Source organism: Pelophylax lessonae (assembly GCF_965119305.1).
Source record: "Pelophylax lessonae genome assembly, chromosome: 1".
Taxonomy (NCBI): domain Eukaryota; kingdom Metazoa; phylum Chordata; class Amphibia; order Anura; family Ranidae; genus Pelophylax; species Pelophylax lessonae.
The window spans coordinates 391,692,448-391,713,049 of record NC_138768.1 but is presented as its reverse complement, the minus strand read 5'-3'; the positions used below and the strand labels follow the sequence as shown (position 1 = coordinate 391,713,049).

Sequence of the window (20,602 nt, the reverse complement as noted above, 5' to 3'; positions counted from 1 at the left end):
ATCACCTCTATATTATTTTTAAAAATGCCAAATCAAAAGTACTGTATATTTGCACATAAAAGTTCAATGTTTGGCTACCTGTAAAATCCTTTTCTTTGAGTAAATCATAAGAGACAGAGCATCTTCAAATTCATAACAATAGGGTTATGCTGGCACCTTCAGGTGATTGGACACGGGCAAAAAAAAAAAAAAGCATAGACAGGAAGTCCCCTCAAAAATATATCTAATATGGGGAGGAGTTACTAGTGCCAACGCGCTGCTGTCTGATCCCAGGTCGGCAGCGACTTCTCATTTAAGACTTTGACTGTTTTTACCTATGCTTGTATGATTTTATCGCTTTACATTAAATACTAAACTATCAAAGCACCTTGTTTGGCTCCTGGTGAGCTTTATTTGCTACAGCTCGGCCTTACAAAGGAGAGTACCAGAGGCAGACATTGAGTGAAGTTCTCAGATTTGCTGTGAATGTTGAGTTGTTATCTTTTGGTGTGGATGCGGCTGTAACGGCGGTCATTGCCTATGGTAAGTTTTAATTGCTTGGGGAGGTGGAGGCTGACCTTTGAACACAACACTCTTTTCCATAGGACTGCTTTTTATTCACCTAAGAAGGTGTCAGACTTTTTCTAAACACATTTTCTGTTCACAAGATGCCAGATTTGAATTTTGGACATTTTGCATGATCGCACTTGCAGTATTTGTTGGAACACTAACACAGGACATTTTAGTTTTTTTTCATTAATATTGCTATTTATGATTTTTCAAAAATTGCTGGCTATACACTTAATGTTACAATAATACTTTTTATATACATTAAAAATATATCCCCTTCCTGTTAGGTCAGACTCCAGTTTTTGTTGCAAGCCATTAATCCCCAGCAAGAGGGCAGGATCTCTGTGTCCCGTGACATACGCAAGGAAAAGGATTTTATTGGTAACCAAAAATCCGACTTTCTTTTTTGTACATCCTGGGGTACAAAGCATTCATAGTGATAGGGATGTCCTAAAGCAACAAAATGAGGGAAGGGAACACATGAACCTGCTACCAACTGCCAACCAAAAAAAAATGGGAAGAATCTCACACAGTCACCTGCAAATTGTGCCGACCAAAAGAAGCATTTTTAGCAACACGAACATCCATTTGACAACATTTGGTAAATATATGAGCCAAAGCCCAGGTAGCAGCTTTACAAATCTGACCTACTGAGGCCTGATGAAAAACAGTTAAGTACAGGTAAGACCTGATAGCAGGAACTACATCCAAAGTGTGCAAAACTTTATCTACCATCATCTGAGGATTTGGGCAGAAAAAGGGTAGTACAATATTCTGGTTAAGATTGAATGAAGAAACCACATTAAGCAAAAAGGATGGCTAGGGCTGTAAATAGCACCTTGTCCTTGTAGAGTTTCTGGAACAGCTCCTTACAGGCAAGAGCATGCAATACCATAACTCCTGAGCCGAAGTAATGGCGAGCAGAACAATAACCTTCCAAGTCACAAGGATAAGGGTATTTTTTAAATGGTTTCAAATGGAGATTTCTGCAACAGAAAGTAACAGGTTAGAGTTCTATGGTATCAATGGAGTCTTAGCTGATGAACAATGTGTGTGTGATACCTCGAACAAAAGCCTGCACCAAAACATGTGAAGCAATCTCTCTTGGACAAATAATTTACAAAGCTGGTATTTGACCCTTGATGGTACTCAAGACCAGTCCCTGATCTAGTCCTGATTGATGTAAGGCAAGAATATGACTAAGAACATACTTATGAGGGTGAAATCCCCAAGCCTCACACCAAGAGAAATAAACTTTCCAGGCACATTTTTCATGAAAGTTGCCTTCCTTGCATTAATCAGGGCAGAAATGAATGATTTTGAGATGCCCATGAATGATTTTGAGAAAACCCCATAGACATTATCAGAATAGCATGCAAAAAATACCTTTTGAATCAATTGTATGATAATCTGATCATTACTACACAGCTTTCGTCTGAAATTTTCCTGACGAGACAAACACGAAAATTTTTCTCGCACACTACAAGATTGCACGATTTTCATTTAATCAATACAGTTTTCATCTGAATATACAATACAAATTACATCACTTTTGAATTTTTTCTATTGTACGAGAATTTTCATACTTTAATAACCTATTCGTTTTTGATATGGAGACTAGCATGCAAAAGAAAAACAAAAAAAAACAGATGATCATTCAACTGATAATCTCATTGTGTGTTCTAGGGTTTAGGAACCTTGTTTCAACAGCCAAGCTGCCAAAGCCAGCAACTGTAGAGCAGGGTGGAAGATTGGACAAAGCGACATTAGGTCATATTGAACTCAAAGAGTCTAGGGTTTGTCTGAGGACATGCTTCCATGTCAGCATACTGAGTCCTACGGAGCCAAGCCAGGGCAATCAGAATCACTGGAGTCCATTTTATTTGAATCCTGCAAAGCAGATAAGGTGGAATCTGCAACGGTTGGAAGGCATATCCAGCGGTGTCACTAGAGCAGGGGTGTCAAACTCCATTTCATCAAGGGCTTCATTAGCAGTATGGTTGCCTTAAAAGGGCCGGTTGTATTTGCGGTGTGATACATAAAAAGTGCGGGATTCAAGAGTATTTTACGTACAGAATGCAGAACTCAGGATTATACTATGTACAGAGTGCAGGGTTCAGGAGTGCTCCACACATAGAGTGCAGGGTTCAGGAGTGTGTTACCTATAACGTTCAGGGGTGTGCTGTGTACAGAGTGCAGGGGTACCCTATGCACAGTGTACAATACCAACTCCCTCCTCGAAGCTTCCTTGCATCTTCTCCTACCTTGCCTGGTTCTAGTACCTCCCTTTGCAGGCGGCTTTGTCTCACCTTGTAGAGAGCATAAGCGTAGGGTGAAAGTTGGAGGTGGCAGAATGGAGTTTTTCCACTGAAAAAATGGGTGTGAGGGCCACATGACAAGGCCTAGAGGGCTGGATTCGGCCTGCGGGCCTTGTGTTTGACATATGTGCACTAGAACATTCAATGTATGTTTTACACCTCCAGACATTAGCCAGGCCTAATGAGGTGGGGTTTTATCTGGGAGGGGACTCTCAATGTTCTATCACCTGAAGGTACTAGCTAAACCCTATCTTTATAAATTTGTAGATGCTCTGTGTCCTAGAATGTACAAAAAGAAACACATTTTACTGATGCAGTATTATTAAATGCATCTGTGTGTCCTGCAGTGTTTTTTGGAAAGTCCTGAAATGACTTTAAACAAGCACAGAAACCGCTTCTCAAACATTTGGAAGTGATATTTTACATCTGGTTTAGTGTTACGTTTTTATTGTGACTCTTCTACATAATTTATACTGTACATAAAAACTATTTTCTTGCACTAAATGACAACAGTGATGGAGTTGATAGGTCTATATCTTCTTTTAGTAGATTTGTTTCATTACAGAGCCCTATACAGTAAATAAAGTTACAGTATAGTGTCTAAAGCAGGAAGAAAGTCCCTGCACTTTTTATTATCCCTGCCTTTTCACTCTACTTTCTTGCTGGAAACAGTCAATAAGCCTCAAAACATTCTACAGCCTAACATTTCTGATCTGACAGGGAGACAATATACTAAGTAAACATTATAAAAATCCAGTATTCAGAAATCAGAATATTACGGATGCCTACTGATTGGCTGGTTCTCATAAAATCTTTGACTTAAGGGCTCTTTCACACTGCCGATCCGCTTGTCCGCAAATCATCCTATTTTTTTGCGGATGATTTGCGGACATAATGTAAGTCAATGGCACTGCGGATGTCAGCGGAATACCATCCGCTGACATCCGATTTTCTTCCTTTCAGTTCTGTTCCGTTTTTTGGAATGGAACAGAACCCTATTTTTTCCTCCGTTCAAAAAACGGAAAGGAAGGAAAATCGGATGTCAGCGGTGTCATCCGCTGACATCCGCAATGCCATAGACTTACATTATGTCCGCATATCATCCGCAAACGGATGGGATGATATGCGGGCATACGGAGTGGATGACACAAATGTCATCCGCTCCGTGAAAAAAAAAAAGTCCCGCAGCGGAGCTTTCACACGGAGCGGCCGTGTGAAAGAGCCCTTAGAGCTGAAATGTTTAGAGTATGGTATGATATGATTTATTTTTAACCACTTTAAGACCAGAAGGATTTGCCCCCTTAATGACCAGGCCACTTTTTTCAACTTGACACTGCATGATTTTAACTGACTATTGCGCGGTCGTTCGCCGCTGTACCCAAATGAAATTTACATCCCTTTTTTCCCTCAAATAGAGCTTTTTTTGTGGTATTTGGTCACCTGTGTGATTTTAATTTTTTGCGCTATACACAAAAAAGAGCGACAATTCTGAAAAAAAAAAATCAATATTTTTTTACATTCTTCTATATAACATTTCCAAAAAAAAAAATTTAAAAATCAAAATTTTTTAACATTTTTGCCCAATTTGTTTTCTGCTACATAGTTTTGGTAAAAAAATTGCAATAAGCATATTTTGATTGGTTTGCACAAAAGTTATTGCGTCTACTAACTACGGGAAAGATTTATGTCATTTTTATTGTTTTTTTTTTTACTAGTAATGGCGGCGATCTTAGCGGCGAACGATCGCAGGTGTCAGGCGGCAATCGGAGCCACCTGCCCGCTGCATCGGCTTTCCCACTGATGAACGGGGGCAGGAGCGCGCCACTGGCCGCACGCGGGAGCCCCCTAGCCTCCTGCTCGTGACCGCCGTACAGTTACCGCGATTCGCGCAGGAGCAGCTGCCTGCCGCAGTACATCTGCGGCGGGTGGTCATAAAGAGAAATATATGGGGGTTTCTCCTACTCTCTACACTATCTGCCTGGATATGTCAAAACAGGAGATTACAAGAAACCTAATGAGTAACTGGTTCAAATAACTGTTATTTTACTAGATTTTGAAGGATAGTTATGACCACAGCTGACAAACCTTTGGCAATGCAGCCCATAGAAAAGTTGTCCAGCCAGCTGGTAGTATCTGAATCATTATCCTATGCATGTTAGATCATAAATTCCACTGACAGCAATGCACAGGGCATGGTAGTGATTGTAAGTCTAAAATGCAGACATATACTTTAGTTTCTGATGGTGTTGAGATGAATAAGAACCCCTGTTAGGCTTTTATCGCTCACAAATGTAAGAAGAGCAGTGAAAACGCCAAGCCAATGTTCAGTGAGTTCAATGAGGATTTAATTAAATCATTTTAGATTAGACTAAAACATCCAAAGTATGCAGAGGGTTTAGGCACTCCCCTTCTATCAGGGTTTTGATGCTGTATAATCTTAGTAAAATTGGACTCAAAATAATGATTTTAGTACTTGCATTGTGCAATCAGAAATTTGTAGCAGTGGACTACACAGCTAAAGTCTGGTGCTACCAACACCTGATTGTAAAGCACAAGTACTACAATCATGGGACATCAACCAAAAACATAAATAAAATTACAACACATTAATTCAAATGGCATGACATTGCCACAACACTTTTATTGGTTTTGATAAATTTTATTTTAAAAACTTGAAAAGCATATAAAATAACACAAATTGTGCTCCCCCTGGCCAATCTTTTGAGTCTAGTCTAACTGAGGTTATTCCTGAGTGCCGAAAAACCTGACATGAGTTGCCTGTTTTATTCCATTTTAGCAAAATTTAAATAAAACCCTTTCTTCAAACTACAACGTTGGTGTGGTGCTTTGACTGCTTTGCTTACATTTTTGGACTTTTTCTGGGACCCTACATTGGGGATTGCTGTGCTATTTGAGATCAGCCTCACTGTAGCTAGTCAACTTGAATGATTAACGGATGTTAACACTACACGTTTCCCTGTGTGTGGCTCAACATGCAGCTAAACCTTCCTATTCTGCAATAAGCAAGACTGAGTGTTATATTGAAGCTTTATTAACAAAACAGGGTGAATGAAACTATTGAAAAAAAAAATATGGATACATAAAATCAGTATATGAAGTACAAACCCGATTCCAAAAAAGTTGGGACACTGTACAAATTGTGAGTAAAAAAGAAATGGACTAATTTACAAATCTCATAAACATATATTTTATTCACAATATAATATAGATACCATATCAAATGTTGAAAGTGAGACATTTTGAGATGTCATGCCAAATATTGGCTCATTTTGGATTTCATGAGAGCTACACATTCCAAAAAAGTTAGGACAGGTAGCAATAAGAGGCCGGAAAAGATAAATGTACATATAAGGAACAGCTGGAGGACCAATTTGCAACTTATTAGGCCAATTGGCAACATGATTGGGTATAAAAAGAGCCTCTCAGAGTGGCAGTGTCTCTCAGAAGTCAAGATGGGCAGAAGATCACCAATTCCCCCAATGCTGCGGCGAAAAATAGTGGAGCAATATCAGAAAGGAGTTTCTCAGAGAAAAATTGCAAAGAGTTTGAAGTTATCATCATCTACAGTACAAAATATCATCCAAAGATTCAGAGAATCTGGAACAATCTCTGTGCGTAAGGGTCAAGGCCTGGAAAACCATGATGGATGCCTGTGATCTTCGGGCCCTTAGACGGCACTGCATCACATACAGGAATGCTACTGTAATGGAAATCACACATGGGCTCAGGAATACTTCCAGAAAACATTGTCGGTGAACACAATCCACCGTGCCATTACCCGTTGCCGGCTAAAACTCTATAGGTCAAAGAAGAAGCCATAGCTAAACATGATCCAGAAGCGCAGGTGTTTTCTCTGGGCCAAGGCTCATTTATAATGGACTGCGGCAAAGTGGAAAACTGTTCTGTGGTCAGACGAATCAAAATTTGAAGTTCTTTTTGGAAAACGGGGGCACCATGTCATCCGGACTGAAGAGGACAAGGACAACCCCAATTGTTATCAGCTCTCAGTTCAGAAGCCTGCATCTCTGATGGTATGGGGTTGCATGAGAGCGTGTGACATGGGCAGCTTACACATCTGGAAAGGCACCATCAATGCTGCAAGGTATATCCAAGTTCTAGAACAACATATGCTCCCATCCAAACATTGTCTCTTTCAGGGAAGACCTTGCATTTTCCAACATGACAATGCCAGACCACATACTGCATCAATTACAACATCATGGCTGCGTAGAAGAAGGAACTGAAGGTACTGAAATGTCCAGCCTGCTGTCCAGATCTTTCACCCATAGAAAACATTTGGAGCATCATAAAGAAGAAGATGCGACAAAAGAAGACCTAAGACAGTTGAGCAACTAGAAGCCTGCATTAGACAAGAATGGAACAACATTCCTGTTCCTAAACTTGAGCAACTTGTCTCCTCAGTCCCCAGACATTTGCAGACTGTTATAAAAAGAAGAGGGGATGCCACACAGTGGTAAACATGGCCTTGTCCCAACTTTTTTTGAGATGTGTTGATGCCATGAAATTTAAAATCAACTTATTTTTCCCTTAAAATTATACATTTTCTCAGTTTAAACATTTGATATGTCATCTATGTTGTATTCTGAATAAAATATTGAAATGTGAAACTTCCACATCATTGCATTCTGTTTTTATTCACAATTTGTACAGTGTCCCAACTTTTTGGAATCGGGTTTGTATACAGAAATACAATGAATAAGCTAGGCTGTAGATAGTAATAAGTAATTCTCACCAGCGATGCTGCATTTAAGGGATGTGGATGCAAGTTTTAGTCTAACGAGTTTTGATAGCTGGTTACTCCTTTCAGTCTCTAATGCCTCGTTTCGACTGAGCAGTAAGGTTCGGTTTGGTACTGTAAGGTACGCAATTTTTGCCATTTCCATTGTCAAAAGTTGTGAATGGTACCCTAATTCCAAACCGTACTGTACCACTTTTTTGGGACCCTTTTGTTGGGGTACCAAGCACATTAGTACCGTACCAACAGGGTGGAGCTATACTGTTGAGGTACTGTTTTTGCTGAGGTACTGTTGGCAGTGGAAACACAAGCCTGATCAAGGTGTACTGTTCCGAACCATACAGAACTGTACCAAACCGAACTGTACTGTTCAGTGGAAACGAGACATTAGTTGGAGTCTGAGTTCCCAGGATGCACCTGTTTCTCTTCTTTAGACTGAAGAATGATGGGAACATTTGTTAAAGGTGAACAGTTTCTAGTTTCCGTAAATTTACCACTGGCTCCATCTTGTGGTCAAATCAGATATTGCAAGCAAAACAACTTAATATCCTTCTGGAAGCAGAACAATGGGTCACTTGCAAATTATACACAGAAGAGCTAGTGCCACTTACATACTCAGGTTTTTATTGCTGTTTATTTCCTCATTGCCTTTAGAGCAAACAGTGAAGGAAAACCCTCTGATAGGGACACCTGTTCAAGTGACAACTCTCTAAGATGAAGAATTCTGTTTACTTTGGAGAATTTTTCTTTTACTCTAGTCGCGCTTTCATGACAGGGATTAAATAGAAATCTCCCGAGTTAGACACAGAAAATAAAGGGACAAGCCTTCTATACTCTATGAAAAAGTAAAAAAAATTGCTTTGGGTTGACATATGCTTTTTACTGTCTTTTTTTGGGCTGACGCTCACAAATTTGTGACATGATGCTTTCTAAACAGTTCTCAATACTGCTATTTTTCAGGCTTTGGATCTCTGCTGTAACAATGATCCAAAGTCAACTTTATCTTATTTATTTATTTTTTTTTTTTTGTATTGTGCCTAACTACAGCATGCAAAAGTAAAAGTACAGCCCAAAGCTCTAAAACAATAAGTCCAACTATATATGACCAATCATTTAGGCAAATACTGCTTATTTCCATTTTCTTTTTAATGCCACCCAGTTTTCAACATCTGGAAGACATTAAATGTAAAGAGCTGAGGTTATCAAGGCAAATGTATTGTCAGAATTAAGATCTTAATCTCTTCTTGAATTCCTGATTGTTTGGCTAATTTTATCCCATACTGAGCGAGTTAGTCATGGGAAAGAACACACTCTATCTCTTCTATTGCCATGAAAAATGGGCTTTAGGGTAGGGAAATATGAGCATTCAGAAAAAGGTTTTCTGTGAAATAGCAATTTGCTTTTAAAATACTGCATTCTCTTTACAAAATACCACACAAAACATCGTGTTTTACAGAAGTAAAACCAGTGAAGTTATATTTCCATGGATAAGGCAGGACTCGGATGAACATTTTACTCATGACAATTGATATACATGATGGTGGCTAAACTGGAGGCTCAGACTCATCTTTACAAATGGTGTTTATGTAAAAAATAATAATTAAACAAGATGCAAAACCTGCTTGCATTGTTCAATCCCATTACTGAAATGCAGAAAACGATAACTGATAATGGTAAATATTTACATGTAGCCAGCCCCCTTACGCTACACAGGGGCTACTATGTCAATTTAGTTTTTGGCTAGGCTGTAGTTAGCTTGTATAGTTTTTCACCTGGTTTTTCCCTAAGCTTAATTTGGCTTGTGATTAAATGCCACTGGTTTCACTGGTCATAGAATGAGATTTCACAAAGAAAACTAACTTATGAATATTTCGATTTTATTCAGCCAATCCAGTAGGAATTTCAGGCCACTGTTGCATGCTGGGGGTGATATAAATATTTGGGACAGGGCATGTGCTCTCTTTCCCTGGGGTGAGGCATAGAGAGGTGCTGCTGGTTGGGCGGCACAGTGGTGTAGTGGTTAGCACTTTCACCTAGCAGCAAGAGAGTCGCTGGTTCGAATCCCAACCACGACACTACCTTCCTGGAGTTTGCATGCTCTCCCAGTGCCTGCGTGGGTTTCCTCCGGGTACTCTGGTTTCCTCCCACACTCCAAAGACATGCTGTTAGGTTGGATCCTGTATATATAAAAAAAAATTGGCCCTACTGTGTATGTATGTGAGATAGGGACCTTAGATTGTAAGCTCCTTGAGGGCAGGGACTGATGTGAATGTACAATGTATATGTAAAGCACTGCGTAAATTGACAGCGCTATATAAGTACCTGAAAATAAAATAACTCTGCTGGGTCTAATAGCCCAGTTTGGAGCCTAACATGTGCTGAAGTGGCCCTGAAGCTGTTCTGCCTGGTCTGGTGGAAGCTGTGCCAGGGAAGTGACATAAAGATTCTGACTCTGTTAACCTCCATGGTGGTCTGATTATGTCAGAATTTTTGTGCTAAAAGTGGTACATTCTTTTGCATGGAAATATGTTGTTTTATATTTTAGGCCTATAATTCTTAGGAATAACTCACTTAAATCTGTCCAAACAAGAGTTTAGTAGACAACCCGGGTATGATAAAGTTTGAAACATGAAATCATAAATTATAATATATAATATAATAATAATAAATCTCATCAAATTCTTAATTGTTTTCAAAGTGGTGGTATTTCATTATGAGGGAGAATTTGTACTCTGACATGACCGTGCCAAAGAATGAAGTGGCAAGTAATGTGTTGGTTGTGCAATACCACTTCTGCAGGGGTTTCCCCACCACTCCCTGAAGAATTATTAGGCCCAGAAATTTCCAAATGTCATCTTTGGTCACTGATTCCCACTTTCTGCATCGTGCAAACTTCCGATGCGCAGCGCATTGTTGCTCTTTACACCGATTTTTTCAGTAACCTCATCGGTCAGAAATAATTGTAGGTGTGCCAAGGGGTTGTCATAGTCAACGTCAACTTTCATACCAGTTGCTCCAGTAAATGGGAATCTTGGGGGCACTGCCTGATCCGTACCACAGTCATTAGAGCACCAAGTTCGCACATCACTGAGCTCAGCCGCAGAATCATCGCTGCCGCCACTTTTAGTACCTGATGATGAATTTTCCCACGAATCGCTATCGCTCAGTTCTTCAAAAAATTCCAATTCACCATCGCTGTTTTCCAGTTCGCCAAAAAGAGCATTTGAGCTAAAGGAATGCTTTTTGGACGTCATTGACGTTCTCAATTTTCCAGGCACAGAGAACCACAAAAAGTACAGGCAGGACACTGGAAAAGCCACTAGGTGAAAACCTGTGGTGAAATGGCACGATACAAAGTTGTAATCCTAACAGATTACACTATATCATGTAATTTCTTTTATTTTTCTTTAATCTCCCGCTGGTTCCACCCCCCCTGCGTCACATCGCTCGCAAGGAAGGGAACCGGAAGACAGGTGCTGGCATTGGCTGAGCACACAGCAGGAGGACAGCGGGAAAATGGCTGGAGGACGGCGGGGGAGGATCGCAGTGGAAGGTAAGTCTAATTGTGGGGTAATCCCGAGTGTGGCTCAGGGTTACCGCTTTTGGCACTGTATATTAACCCCGAGCCACACTCGGGAATATCGCCAGGGAGGTTAGGCTAGACATGGATCTGGAGAGTCTGTAAGGGATCTGCTATGGTACCTGGGACCCCTAATCTTAACCTTCTTAACTTTTTTTGCAATAAAACATTAAATAGACAAAAGTAACTGGGACCCAATATCCTTTCTCGGTTCCCCCATTTTAGCCATGAACTCAGCCCTGAGGTGCAATGCTAGACCATTCCTGTCTCTGGAGGTGCTATGCTTCCTTTGAAGTGTCAGAGAGGTACTACATACATATTCTCTACAATCAGAACATGAGCTTTATTGCAAACCCTCACTGAAATATATACAGTAGATGCAGACACTATGGCAATAAGGCCTGGTTCACACCTATTCAGTTTGCTTTTGATCCATTTCTGCAGTGTTTTTTGCAGTGCATTATGCGTTTTGGCACTTGTTTTTCATGTGCTTTTTCATGTGTTTTACATTTTTTTTGTGGCCGATTTGTTGTTGAGTAAGTTAAGGCCTGATTCCCACCTATGCATTTTTTAATAATATGTTGTAGAATGAATTCTAAGTTTATTATCCTTGCCTTAGCTCAAGAAAATACAGCAATAGATTTAACCCTTCCAACTACCTAGGCGCTATTGATGTAGGTTTGGCAACTTCATGCTGCATATCAAAAGTTATTACGGTGATTTCCTTATAGCTTTGCCCATGGAGGGTAAAGCAACAGTATTGCTTTAGTGCTTGACCACTAAATAACATCTTTCCTTCACTTTCTGACAACTCTGTTAAGTCCCAGAAAACAAAGAATATATCTGGTACCTGCAAGTACAGAGGAGCAAGAAACCTACTCCCCTTCCTCTCATGTAACAGCATTTGTGCTTTATGATTTTTTTAACATAGGAAGTTCTGTATAAGCTCTAACTTGAGTGACTTGAAGCTTACACAAGACTTCCATTCTTCGATCACAGCAGTTGAAAGGAGCAATAGTGGAAGAGTGAAACAAAGGTGAGTGTATGTTGCTGTAGAGGACGAAAAGCATAGGTTTGCACTAAAGTTTTATTTTTTTGTTCTCGGAAAAATATGAGGTGGTCCTTTCTAGAAGATACTTCTGGCTTTCACCAATTTTTTCAAACCCTTCACTTTTTTTTGGTTGGTTATTAGGAAGTAAAATAGAAATCAAACCAAAGGAAGCAAAATATTAGGGCCAGATTGAAATAAAAATAAAGCTACATACAATAAACAAATGTTATCATCCTATAAATTATAAGTCCTCTCACTCAAGTACAAACCAGGACCATTTTATTATCGGGTTACCCAATAACAGAACAGTATTCAGCTAAGTAGCTTGATGTGTTGGATTAGTCACTTGCGACTTGATTCTCTTTTGCGCATTAAAGGCAGATCATCCATTACCACGGTTACCAGTTTTGGTGGTTAGTACCTTACAGGTACATCTCTATTGGCAAATGTTGGATTAAACTAGTTGCTAAATCTACACTAATCTGGGCCTAATTGAGATTATGCAAGCCTGAATTCCTTGTAAACTCTAACTACCACTTTGCCAGTTTTTGGCTTTTACCATTGACAACAATGTTGGGCACTAATTCTGACAAAGATGAAGATTATATTAAGGTAGCTTTGATTCAAAGTTCTTTTGTTACCACTACTCAATGATTTACATAAGGGGATTAATTTGCTAAATGCAAATAGGCTGTTCATTTTGCAAGAAAATGCTTACTTTGCAAATAAATTTGCTTGGTTTATGAGGTGAAAATTCACTTTGCAAAGAATACCCGATGAAGTTCAAGCAAAACATTAAAAAAAAATATATTTTTGCTTACACATGTTTGGATGATGGAAGTCAGCAGAGCTTCACCTCATTTACTAAGGTAGGGAAAATTTTCTTTACAAAGGGAAAACTCACTTGCAAATTGAACAGCCTATTTGCCTTTTTTAACCACTTAAGCCCCGGAAGATTTTACCCCCTTCCTGACCAGGGCCTATTTTGCGATTCGGCACTGCGTTGATTTAACGGACAATTGCGCGGTCGTGCGACGCTGTACCTAAACTAATTTCACATCCTTTTTTTTCCCACAAACAGAGCTTTCTTTTGGTGGTATTTGATCACCTGTGCGATTTTTTGATCATGTGCTATAAACAAAAAAGAGCATCAATTTTGCAAAAATAATATTTTTCGCATTTTTTTATGAAATTCCCAAAAAAAAAAAAAAATCAAAATTTTTTAACATTTTAGGTCAATTTGTTTTCTGCTACATATTTGTGGTAAAAAAAATCGCAAAAAGCGTATTTTGATTGGTTTGCGCAAAAGTTATTGCGTTTACTAACTAAGGCAAAGATTTTTGTAATTTTTGTTGTTTTTTTTTTTAATGAGTAATGGCGGCGATCTGTGATTTTTTTTTGCAGGACTGCGACATTGCGGCGGACAGATCGGACCCTTGACTGACATTTTTGACACTTTTGGGGTTACCAGTGACATTACTACAGTAATCAGTGCTATACATATGCACTGTTACTGTAAAAATGACACTGGGAAGGAAGGGGTTAACTTTATTGGAGAGGGAGGGGTTAAGTGTGTCCCTAGGGGCGTGTTTCTAACTGTGATTGGATGTGGCTACTTGTGTAAGAACAGAGATCAAAGGTCCTACATAGTAGAACCATGTGATCTCCATTCTTACACAGGGGAGAATGACAGGCGGCTGTGTTTACATTAGCCGCCTGCCTTTCTCCCGCTCTAACGGACGATCGCGAGTGCCCGGCGGACATCGGGTCCGCCGGGCACACGCGCGGGGGGGGGGGGGTCCGTGAACGTGCAGGAGAGGGAGCGCGCCTCCGGCGGCGCGCGCTCGCTCCCCAGAGCCTCACAGGCTAGCGACGTAGACTTACGTCGCTTTGCCTGTGAGGGGCTGACTGCCGACGTAGATCTACGTTAGGCAGTCGACAAGTGGTTAAAGAACCCAAAAGAGTATGGACACTTACAGTATGTGCTACATAAGCATTACTATTATTCACCATAGCCCCAACCTAAACCCCATCCAAAACAAAAAATGCCCATGCATACTAACATGTACCTATGCACATTCACATTAGTGCATCATATGATTCAAACCTTTAAATTATAATTTTTCATTATTTAAATAAATTTAAATATATTTTAAAAATGTCATTTTATACATTTTTCTTTCACTTTCTAGTGTCTATAAACTGTACATTTTTATGGAGTAGTGTAACCTATTGAAGGTGCCAACCCAACCAAAATAATCACCCACTGCTGCCCCTTTTAATGTGAATCACATTGTAGAAAAAATATGTACACTACTGTTCAAAAGTTTGGGGTCACCCAGACAATTTCATGTTTCCATGAAAACTCACACTTTTATTCATCAAATGAGTTGCAAAATGAATAGAAAATATAGTCAAGACATTGATGAAGTTAGAAATAATGATTTTTTTTTTAAATAATAATTTTGTCCTTCAAACTTTGCTTTCATCAAAGAATTCTCCATTTGCAGCAATTACAGCCTTGCAGACCTTTGGCATTCTAGTTGTCAATTTGTTGAGGTAATCTGAAGAAATTTCACCCCACGCTTCCTGAAGCACCTCCCACAAGTTGGATTGGCTTCATGGGCACTTCTTACGTACCATGCGGTCAAGCTGCCCCCACAACAGCATAGGGTTGAGATCTGGTGACTGCACTGGCTACTCCATTACAGACAGAATACAAGCTGACTGCTTCTTCCCTAAATAGTTCTTGCATACTTTGGAGGTGTGCTTTGGGTCAATGTCCTGTTGTAGGAGGAAATTGGCTCCAATCAAGTGCTGTTCTCTGGGTATGGCATGGCGTTGCAAAATGGAGTGATAGCCTTTCTCTTTAAAAATCCCTTTTACCTTGTACAAATCTCAGACTTTACCAGCATCAAAGCAGCCCCAGACCATCACATTACCTCCACCATGCTTGACAGATGGTGTCAGGAACTTCTCCAGCATCTGTTCACTTGTTCTGCGTCTCACAAATGTTCTTCTGTGTGATCCAAACACCTCAAACTTAGATTCGTCTGTCCATTACACTTTTTTTCAATCTTCCTTTGTCCAATGTCTGTGTTCTTTCGCCATCCTAATATTTTCTTTTTATTGGCCAGTCTCAGATATTACTTTTTCTTTGCCACTCTGCCTAGAAGGCCAGCATCCCGGACTCGCCTCTTCACAGTGGACGTTGAGACTGGCATTTTGCGGGTACCATTTAATGAAGCTGCTAGTTGAGGACCTGTGAGGAGTCTATTTCTCAAACTAGAGACTCTAATGTACTTGCCCTCTTGCTTAGTTGTGCATGAGGCCTTCCACTTCTCTTTCTATTCTGGTCACAGCCTGTTTGTGCTGCTCGCTGAAGGGAGTAGTACACACCATTGTAGGAAATCTTCTTGGCAATTTTTCGCATTGAATAGCCTTCAATCCTCAGAACGAGAATAGACTGTCGAGTTTCAAAAGAAAGTTCTCTTTTTCTGGCCATTTTGAGAGTATAATTGAATGCACAAATGCTGATGCTCCAGATACTCAACTAGCTCAAAGGAAGGCCAATTTTTTAGCTTCTCTAATCAGCACAACAGTTTTTAGCTGTTCTAACATCATTGCACAAAGGTTTTGTAATCATCAGTTAGCCTTTTAACATGATTAGCTAACACAATGTACCATTAGAACACAGGAGTGATGGTTGCTGGAAATGGGCCTCTGTACACCTATGTAGATATTCCATTAAAAATTAGCCATTTCCAGCTAGAATAGTCATTTACCACAAAAACAATGTCTAGACTGTATTTCTGATTAATTTAATGTTATCTTCATTGAAAAAAACAGTGCTTTACTTTCAAAAATAAGGACATTTCTAAGTGACCCCAAACTTTTGAATGGTAGTGTATATGTGAAATAAAATATAATGCGACTCAATAGTGGTGTTAAAGCCATGTGACTAAAGAAAATTTGATGTGATAATCAAATCTACTACAAACATACAAATGAATAGTGCTGATAAATGTAAAAACAGTCCATTTAACGATAATAATAAATGGTGCCACAACCAATATCATGCATATTTCTTCATAATCATGTTGTGCTCCACCAAAAATGGAAAATTAAAAATGCAAATGCTCACCGAACTCCCCAGGTCCAAAAGACCACAGAGCCTTATCTGGTATGGGATTACCCTAGCCGTCTGAAGATCCTTCACACAATAGCATCATCTACTCCAGTATACCATTCCTCTCTAATGGCCAGTATCATGTACACAAAAGGCAAGAAATAGAATAAAAGTGCAACCCTATTTATTAAAAACAATCTCCTAACAAAAAGACTAATAGTTGGCAGCTTACATGAATGGTCCCTGGACCAGCACCAGCTCAGATAGCATAGTAATGCATCCCACATGCGAACACACTGAGTCTGTCTCCCCCTTCGCGATCAGCCGGCCCGTGTGCGTTCCACTAAGTACCGGATATGACGTCATAGGGATTTCCTGATGACGCCATATGACGGCGAAATGCATTGAGGTCTGGCTGTCTACACTTCCTGGTAACCACTGACTGTGGTACGGATCAGGCAGCACCCCCAAGATTCCCATTTACTGGAGCACCTGGTATGAAAGTTGATGTTGACCATGGCAACCCCTTGGCATACCTAAATTATTTCTAACCGATGGGGTTATTGAAAAAATAGTTACCGAGACAAACCAGTACAAAGAGCAACAATTGGCTACACATCAGAAGTTTTCAAGATGCAGAAAGTGGGAACCAGTAACCCAAGATGACATTTGGAAATTTCTGGGCCTAATAATTCTTCAGGGAGTGGTGGGGAAAGTGAAGAAGTGATATTGAACAACCCAGGGGCGTAACTACAGGGGTTGCAGGGGTTGCAATCGCTACCGGGCCCCATGCTCCAGGGGGCCCGGTAGCAAACCAGTGGGTGAACTTCCAGGATCGCAAAGGTCACACTTGCGACCGGACCCTGGCATTGCACCACTGTGGGGAAGCCCCAAGATTGCAGGAAGTGGGCCCACAAGATTGCAGGAAGGGGGCCCACTGCAGAACTTGTGAAAGAATCCTGCTGCGGGACCGTAATAAAAGGCCATGCAATGAGTGTAAAGAGCCCCAGGATTAGTGGGAAGAGCCCTGGGCTTGAAGGTAAGGGCCCCCGGCCAGGGGTCTGGGGGGCCCTTCATGGTTTCTTGCATCAGGGCCCTGAAGGTTCTAGTTACGCCTCTGGAACAACCAATACATTACTTGCCAGTCCATTCTTTGGCACGGTCATGTCAGAGTACAGATTCTCCCTCATAATGAAATATCTCCACTTTGAAAACAATGAAGAATTTGATGAAACTACTCATCCTGCACCAAAACTAAAGAAAATTTGGGAAGTATATCAAATGATTCTACAGAACTTCCAACGGAGTTATGTGCCAGAAAGAAACATCAGCATAGATGAAAGTCTAGTGGCCTACAAGGGAAGGCTCAGCTGGGTGCAATACATTGCATCAAAGAGGGCACGATTTGGCGTAAATCCTACATGCTATGCAAATCGTCAACTGGTTACATTTGGAATTCAGTGATATACACTGGAAAAGGAACAAAATTAAATCAAAAATACAGCAATTATGGAATGGCAACATTTTCTGTTCTTTCACTAATTGAGCCATTGCTAAATCAGGGCTATTGTGTAACAACTAACAACTTTTATACATCTCCTGAACTTTGAGGTTCTATTGCAAAACAAAACCGATGCCGAGGGCTAACCGGCGTGACATTCCACCAATGTTTGGCAAAAAGAAGCTCAAAACAGGAGAAATGGTTGCCTGGCAGAAAGGCAAAATGATGGCACTGCAATGACAGGACAAGAAAGATGTGTGCCTAATGAGTACAGTGCATAATACCTCCACTGTTATGGTACGCATGAAAGGTGGGAAAGAAGTCATGAAGCCACAAGTAGTGATAGACTACAACAACATGGGAGGTGTCGACAGAGCCGACCAAGCAATGACATTCTACCCAGCAATGAGGAAACAGCAAAATAAGTACTATAAGAAGATCTTCAGACATCTTCTTGAGCAATGCTTGTGGACTGCCTTTATTCTGCTCAAAAAAAAGAGTGACAAGCCTGTGATTCATTCGCACTTTATTTGGAAAGTTTCCGAACATATCTTTCTGAATCACCAAACACCATCAATGGCTGGGAATATATCTGGACGCCGTCCTAGGCGTTGTCAACCCCGAACACCTGACTGGCTGTCACTTCATGGACTACATCCCACCAACTGAGAAAAAGTCAGCACCTACAAGGATGTGCGTGGTTTGTTGCTCAAAGAGAGATGACAGTGAAAGGAAAATAAGAAAGGAAACCAGATTTTATTGTCCCCATTGTGACATCGGACTTTGTGCAATCCCATGTTTTCTAAATCTTTCACACCCGAGATCTTTACTAAACCATTATTACAGTGACTAGTAATATTGCACCCCTTGTTTGTACACATTTCAGTGTTTTTGGTTTGAATTTATTATTGAGTACAATGTATTATTATTATATTATAATTTATGATTTTGTGTTTCAAACTTTATCATGCATTAAGCATTATTAGGACATTGTAATATTAGTTTAGCGTGCATTATAAAATGCATATTTTAAGCTAATTCCCCAGTAAAATCTGGTTTGCAGAACATCTACATTGCTGTGTTTATCTATTTACTTCTCAACATGAGTGTGTTCCTGCTAAGTTATAGCTCTTCATCCAAAGAGGCATATCTTTTAAGAGTACTTAATTATAGTTATTTTTCACAACAAAGGATCCTTCCCATGGCTCAATGAAAGGTCATTACCATGCCAATTAAAATATAGCTTTAGGCACTTGAGGAAGTAGTAACTTGTAAGATCTTCTCACCTTAGCTCCACTTTTGGAGATGAAAGTCTGTCTCACCAGTCACCACTTGCTTCATGATGTGTATTTTTGTTTTAAGGACAGATGTAGGCAAGTTATTTAAAAGTCCACATTTATAATGTTTATTGTCTAATTTGGACATTTGTAACAATTTCAGTGTATTCACTGTACATTTACATTTAAGTAAAGTTGCTCACATGAAATCTTAACAGTTTGCAATATACATTGCCTGCTCTTACTTTTTTTCTTTCTAAATTGACTTCTGTGCTAATCCTGGAAATGGCCACCCCCCTTTATATAGAAGATGCAGCTTGACTTTGATGTTGGAGATTGGGTATACCCCGTGTGCCACTATCCAGTAGAGTACTTTACCAGCCATCAGAGAAGTGACGTACTGGATATTGTAACAGCTGAGACAATTTCAGCCTAGTCTGGAGGATTCTGGGCCCCATAAAAACTATTAAGCAATGAAAAGCATATGTTGGCTCTGATTAGTTTCTGCACTTATTATTTATTTTGATAACAAGGTCACAATATCTAGTTGAATGCTTGTTGTTTTCCAATCCTAACATTCAAAAAGATGTCAACTCAAATGGAAAACTGCACTAATTGTGTATGCACCTTTCTGTAATATCAGTTCACTTCTAATTACACACTGTATTTACTAAATAGCTTGATAATAATTCAAACAGACCCTGGCATCAGATCTTACATTTCAACATAAATCTTTCCATAAGTCTATATGTTCATTTAATGTGTTTTATGCAAATTAATTACCTGTAAATGTATCTATTGTGTAGACAGGCAAAAGCCCTGAGATCACTGCTGGATACCACCATATTGGATGTGATGTCAGCAGCCCCCGCAGACTCAGAGCTGTAGCTCAAGTGATACTCTATAGTAATCCCCTTCATTCCTCCCTTGACTGCTATATAACAGGCTATAAAAGGAGGAAGGGAGGAGCACAAGAGCTGGGCTAGCATAGAGAATAATTAAACAAGCTTGGAGAGAAACATTTGGGATCCACACAGGGGACGTTGTATTACTAACAGCAGAGGGCAGTGCTGATTGAATTAGCCTTTATGATCTTCAGTGGTCATAATATAGTATCTATATTGATAGTAATGTCGGTCATTGGCTGAGATTATTATTGAATCTCTTCCTACTGCATTTACCTAGCTTACTGCCTGTGGATTCTACATAATCTGTGAGGATTCTCGGCCCCAGTGTGGTCTTTACTTGTATTACATTTAATAGGTCTTTAAATATCCCCTGTGGCCCTACATAATCCATTTTGGTTGGATGGTAGTAGAAAACCTTCACGTAATCTACTCAAGGAGAATATTAAATAATACAGGAATATTATGACCAGTAGCGGAAAAAATATATTCTGAAGATATAGGGCGAAACATTT

At 39.9% G+C, this 20,602-nt stretch overlaps 1 protein-coding gene across 3 annotated transcripts in view; it reads left to right on the top strand.

Moving 5' to 3' along the window:
- FREM1 (FRAS1 related extracellular matrix 1) overlaps positions 1-20,602 on the top strand; it is a 226,311-nt gene that overhangs the window by 15,545 nt on the left and 190,164 nt on the right. The gene's annotated exons all lie outside the window — the stretch shown is intronic.